Below are 7058 nucleotides of genomic sequence, written 5' to 3' on the forward strand. Positions count from 1 at the left end.
GGTATTAAATCCGAAGATGTGAAAAATCTACCTCCCATAGAAGATATATGTGAGATAATTCCCCCTTCATCCATGATTGAGGTAAACTCCCTTCAGCGCTTTACTAGGGAAGATATTCCGTATTCAAAACCTCCTGCGCAATGCTTAGATGAGTTTGATAATTATATTGTTAAGCAAGAAAATTTTAATATGAGAGTAGAGAATCATCTAATGGAAAATTCTCAAACTATTAGCAATTTGCATGATATTGTGGAGAGAACCTCCAATGATGTTAAGATGCTTGTTAAACATTTTCAAATGGTTCAAACTCAAATTGATCAACTCACTAAAGTGCAAAATGACTTATTACAAAATAATTCTAAAGAAAAACATGCTTATGAAGTAACAACTAGAGGTGGTGTCTCTACCCAGGATCCTCTATATCCCGAAGGGCATCCCAAAAGAATTGAACAAGATTCTCAACGCATTGAACCTAGAGCTCCTTCTAAGAAAAAGAAGAAGAAACATAAAAATGTTGTAGAATCCTCTGAACCTGTTAATGATCCTAATAGTATTTCTATTTCTGATGCTGAAACTGAAAGTGGTAATGAACATGATAATAATAATAATAATAATGATAAGAATGATATTTCTGATAAAGAAGAAGTTGAAGATGAACCTGAAAAGCAAGATAAAAATAAAAAGTATACTAAAGAAGATTTTATTGCTAAGAAACATGGTAATGAAAGGGAACCTTGGGTGCAAAAGCAAATGCCTTTTCCTGCTAAGAAACTAAAATCAAAGGAAGAAGAACACTATAATAAATTTTGTGATTGGATGAAACCTTTATTCTTGCAAATCCCTTTGACTGATGCTATTAAATTGCCTCCTTATTCAAAGTATATGAAAGATATTGTTACTAACAAAAGGAAAATCCCCAATGAGGAAATTTCCACTATGCTTGCTAATTACTCTTTCAATGGCAAAGTTCCAAAGAAGTTGGGCGACCCAGGTATACCTACTATTCCTTGTTCTATTAAGAATAATTATGTTAAAACTGCTCTATGTGACTTGGGAGCCGGTGTTAGTGTTATGCCTTTTTCTCTCTATAAGAGACTTTACTTAGATAAGTTGATACCTACTAATATATCTTTGCAAATGGCTGATAAATCTACTGCTATTCCTGTTGGTATATGTGAGGATGTTCCTGTTCAAGTTACTAATAACTGCTTGATATTAACTGCTTTTGTTGTGTTGGAAATGCCTGAAGATGATAATATGTCTATTATTCTTGGGAGACCTTTTCTTAACACTGCAGGGGCTGTTATTGATTGCAATAAAGGAAAGGTTACTTTCAATGTTGATGATAGGGAGCACACCGTCTATATCCCCAAGAAGATTGAAAAAGCATGTGGAGTTAATACTATTTCTAATGTGAGAACTATCAAGGTTGGAACTATCGATTGTCCTTGATACGTCTCCGACGTATCGATAATTTCTTATGTTCCATGCCACATTATTGATGATATCTACATGTTTTATGCACACTTTATGTCATATTCGTGCATTTTCTGGAACTAACCTATTAACAAGATGCCGAAGTGCTAGTTCCCGTTTTCTGCTGTTTTTGGTTTCAGTAAATCCTAGTAAAGAAATATTCTCGAATTGGACGAAATCAACGCCCGGGTTCCTATTTTTCCCGAAGCATCCAGAACACCCGAGAGTCGCCAGAGGGGGGCCACACAGGCCCCAGATGATAGGCCGGCGCGGCCCAGTCCCTGGCCGCGCCGCCTTATGGTGTCGTCGCCCCTTCGACCTTCTGACGCCTCCTCTTCGCCTATATAAAGGTCCCAGACCTAAAACCTCGATACGGAAAAACCACGGTACAAGAAACCTTCCAGAGCCGCCGCCATCGCGAAGCCAAGATCTGGGGGACAGGAGTCTCTGTTCCGGCACGCCGCCGGGACGGGGAAGTGCCCCGGAAGGCTCCTTCATCGACACCACCGCCATCTTCATCAACGCTGCTGTCTCCCATGAGGAGGGAGTAGTTCTCCATCGAGGCTCGGGGCTGTACCGGTAGCTATGTGGTTCATCTCTCTCCTATGTACTTCAATACAATAATCTCATGAGCTGCCTTACATGATTGAGATTCATATGATGATGCTTGTAATCTAGATGTCATTATGCTAGTCAAGTGGGTTTTACTTATGTGATCTCCGGAGACTCCTTGTCCCACGTGTGTAAAGGTGACGAGTGTGTGCACCGTGTGGGTCTCTTAGGCTATATTTCACGTAATACTTATTCACCTGTTATGAATGGCATAGTGAAGTGCTTATTTATATCCCTTTATGATTGCAATGTGTTTTGTATCACAATTTATCCATGTGCTACTCTAGTGATGTTATTAAAGTAGTTTATTCCTCCTGCACCGTGTAATGGTGACAGTGTGTGCATCCGTGTTAGTACTTGGCGTAGGCTATGATTATGATCTCTTGTAGATTATGAAGTTAACTATTGCTATGATGGTATTGATGTGATCTATTCTTCCTACATAGTGTGAAGGTGACAGTGTGCATGCTGTGTTAGTACTTGGTTTAGTCGTGTTGATCTTTCATGCACTCTAAGGTTATTTAAATATGAACATTGAATTGTGGAGCTTGTTAACTCCGGCATTGAGGGTTCGTGTAATCCTACGCAATGTGTTCATCATCCAACAAGAGAGTGTAGTGTATGCATTTATCTATTCTGTTATGTGACCAATGTTGAGAGTGTCCACTAGTGAAAGTCTAATCCCTAGGCCTTGTTCCTAAATACTGCTATCGCTGCTTGTTTACTGTTTTACTCGCGTTACTACTGCTGCGTTACTACTCGCTTGTTTATTGTCCTGGGCAAAGCACTTTTCTGGTGCCATTGCCACTGCTCATACTTATTTATACCACCTGTATTTCACTATCTCTTCGCCGAACTAGTGCACCTATTAGGTGTGTTGGGGACACAAGAGACTTCTTGCTTTGTGGTTGCAGGGTTGCATGAGAGGGATACCTTTGACCTCTTCCTCCCTGAGTTCGATAAACCTTGGGTGATCCACTTAAGGGAAACTTGCTGCTGTTCTACAAACCTCGCTCTTGGAGGCCCAACACTGTCTACAAGAATAGAAGCACCCGTAGACATCAAGCTATTTTCTGCGCGCCGTTGCCGGGAGGAAAGGTAAAAGGTACTCACACTCCGGATCTCGGCTACTAAGCTATTTTCGCCGTTGTAAATACTCGAAGCTATTTCCTTTAGATCCTGCAATTGCATCTTTTTGTTTCTTGTTTACACTAGTTTGGCATAATGGACAACAATGAGCTTCTTATTCTATTTCCTGATTTAAGACATGGATGGTTTGATGCGAAAATTAAAAAACCTATGAAATCTTATTTGCATGCTGGTAGTAATATTAGTATGAACGCTTTGAACACCATTGTTGATAATGATATAGAAAATTCTAAGCTTGGGGAAGCTGGCTTTGATGAGCATGATATTTTTAGTCCCCCAAGCATTGAGGAGAAAATTTACTTTGATGATACTTTGCCTCCTATTTATGATGATTATAATGATAGTAGTCTTTTGTTACCGCTGTTATGGAGGATAAATTTGATTATGATTACAATATGCCTCCTATATTTGATGATGAAAATAATAATGATAGCTACTTTGTTGAATTTGCTCCCACTACAACTAATAAGAATGACTATGCTTATGTTGGGAGTAGTACTTATTTTATGCATGAGACTCATGATAAGAATGCTTTATGTGATAGTTATATTGTTGAGTTTGCTCATGACACTACTGAAAGTTATTATGAGAGAGGAAAATATGGTTGTAGAAATTTTCATGTTACTAAAATGCCTCTCTATGTGCTGAAATTTTTGAAGCTACACTTGTTTTATCTGACTATGCTTGTCACTTTGCTCTTCATGAACTTGTTTATTTACAAGATTCCTATGCATAGGAAGCATGTTAGACTTAAATGTGTTTTGAATTTGCCTCTTGATGCTCTCTTTTGCTTCAAATACTATTTTTTGCGAGTGCATCATTAAAACTCGCTGAGCCCATCTTAATGGCTATAAAGAAAGAACTTCTTGGGAGATAACCCATGTGTTATTTTGCTACAGTACTTTGTTTTATATTTGTGTCTTGGAAGTTGTTTACTACTGTAGCAACCTCTCCTTATCTTAGTTTTGTGCTTTGTTGTGCCAAGTAAAGTCTTTGATAGTAAAGTGAATACTAGATTTGGATTACTGCGCAGTTTCAGATTTCTTTGCTGTCACGAATTTCGACCTGCCTCCCTGTAGGTAGCTCAGAAAATTAAGCCAATTTACGTGCGTGATCCTCAGATATGTACGCAACTTTCATTCAATTTGGGCATTTTCATTTGAGCAAGTCTGGTGCCTCAATAAAATCCATCTTTACGGACTGTTCTGTTTTGACAGATTCTGCCTTTTATTTCGCATTGCCTCTTTTGCTATGTTGGATGAATTTCTTTGATCCATCAATGTCCAGTAGCTTTATGAAATGTCCAGAAGTGTTAAGAATGATTGTGTCACCTCTGAACATGTTAATTTTTATTGCGCACTAACCCTCTAATGAGTTGTTTCGAGTTTGGTGTGGAGGAAGTTTTCAAGGATCAAGAGAGGAGTATGATGCAATATGATCAAGGATAGTGAAAGCTCTAAGCTTGGGGATGCCCCGGTGGTTCACCCCTGCATATTCTAAGAAGACTCAAGCGTCTAAGATTGGGGATGCCCAAGGCATCCCCTTCTTTATCGACAACATTATCAGGTTCCTCCCCCGAAACTATATTTTTATTCCGTCACATCTTATGTACTTTGCTTGGAGCGTCGGTTTGTTTTTGTTTTTGTTTTTGTTTGAATAAAATGGATCCTAGCATTCACTGTATGGGAGAGAGACACGCTCCACTGTTGCATATGGACAAATATGTCCTTAGGCTTTACTCATAGTATTCATGGCGAAGGTTGAATCTTCTTCGTTAAATTGTTATATGGTTGGAATTGGGAAATGCTACATGTAGTGATTCTAAAATGTCTTGAATAATTTGATACTTGGCAATTGTTGTGCTCATGTTTAAGCTCTTGCATCATATACTTTGCACCCATTAATGAAGAAATACATAGAGCTTGCTAATTTGGTTTGCATATTTGGTCTCTCTAAAGTCTAGATAATTTCTAGTATTGAGTTTTGAACAACAAGGAAGACGGTGTAGAGTCTTATAATGTTTACAATATGTCTTTTATGTGAGTTTTGCTGCACCGGTTCATCCTTGTGTTTGTTTCAAATAACCTTGCTAGCCTAAACCGTGTATCGAGAGGGAATACTTCTCATGCATCCAAAATCCTTGAGCCAACCACTATGCCATTTGTGTCCACCATACCTACCTACTACATGGTATTTCTCCACCATTCCAAAGTAAATTGCTTGAGTGCTACCTTTAAAATTCCATCATTCTCCTTTACAATATATAGCTCATGGGACAAATAGCTTAAAAACTATTGTGGTATTGAATATGTACTTATGCACTTTATCTCTTATTAAGTTGCTTGTTGTGCGATAACCATGTTTCGGGGACGCCATCAACTATTCTTTGTTGAATATCATGTGAGTTGCTATGCATGTCCGTCTTGTCTGAAGTAAGAGAGATCTACCACCTTAATGGTTGGAGCATACATATTGTTAGAGAAGAACATTGGGCCGCTAACTAAAGCCATGATCATGGTGGAAGTTTCAGTTTTGGACATATATCCTCAATCTCATATGAGAATAATAATTGTTGCCACATGCTTATGCATTAAAGAGGAGTCCATTATCTGTTGTCCATGTTGTCCCGGTATGGATGTCTAAGTTGAGAATAATCAAAAGCGAGAAATCCAAAATGCGAGCTTTCTCCTTAGACCTTTGTACAGGCGGCATGGAGGTACCCCATTGTGACACTTGGTTAAAACATGTGTATTGCGATGATCCGGTAGTCCAAGCTAATTAGGACAAGGTGCGGGCACTATTAGTATACTATGCATGAGGCTTGCAACTTGTAAGATATAATTTACATAACTCATATGCTTTATTACTACCGTTGACAAAATTGTTTCATGTTTTCAAAATAAAAGCTCTAGCACAAATATAGCAATCGATGCTTTCTTCTTTGAAGGACCATTCTTTTTTACTTTTATGTTGAGTCAGTTCACCTATCTCTCTCCACCTCAAGAAGCAAACACTTGTGTGAACTGTGCATTGATTCCTACATACTTGCATATTGCATTTGTTATATTACTCTATGTTGACAATTATCCATGAGATATACATGTTACAAGTTGAAAGCAACCGCTGAAACTTAATCTTCCATTGTGTTGCTTCAATGTCTTTACTTTAAATTATTGCTTTATGAGTTAACTCTTATGCAAGACTTATTGATGCCTGTCTTGAAAGTGTTATTCATGAAAAGTCATTGCTTTATGATTCAGTTGTTTACTCATGTCATTACCATTGTTTTGATCGCTGCATTCATTACATATGTTTACAATATGATCAAGTTTATGATGGCATGTCACTCCGAAATTATCTTTGTTTATCGTTTACCCGCTCGGGACGAGCGAAACTAAGCTTGGGGATGCTGATACGTCTCCGACGTATCGATAATTTCTTATGTTCCATGCCACATTATTGATGATATCTACATGTTTTATGCACACTTTATGTCATATTCGTGCATTTTCCGGAACTAACCTATTAACAAGATGCCGAAGTGCCGGTTCTCGTTTTCTCGCTGTTTTTGGTTTCAGAAATCCTAGTAAAGAAATATTCTCGGAATTGGACGAAATCAACGCCCAGGTTCCTATTTTTCCCGGAAGCATCCAGAACACCCGAGAGTCGCCAGAGGGGGGCCACACAGGCCTGATACGTCTCCAACGTATCCATAATTTCTGTCGTTCGATGCTTGTTTTATGACAATACTTACATGTTTTGCTTGCACTTTATAATGTTTTTATGCGTTTTCCGGAACTAACCTATTAACAAGATGCCAC

Source organism: Lolium rigidum, chromosome 1 (assembly GCF_022539505.1).
Source record: "Lolium rigidum isolate FL_2022 chromosome 1, APGP_CSIRO_Lrig_0.1, whole genome shotgun sequence".
Classification (NCBI taxonomy): Eukaryota; Viridiplantae; Streptophyta; class Magnoliopsida; order Poales; family Poaceae; genus Lolium; species Lolium rigidum.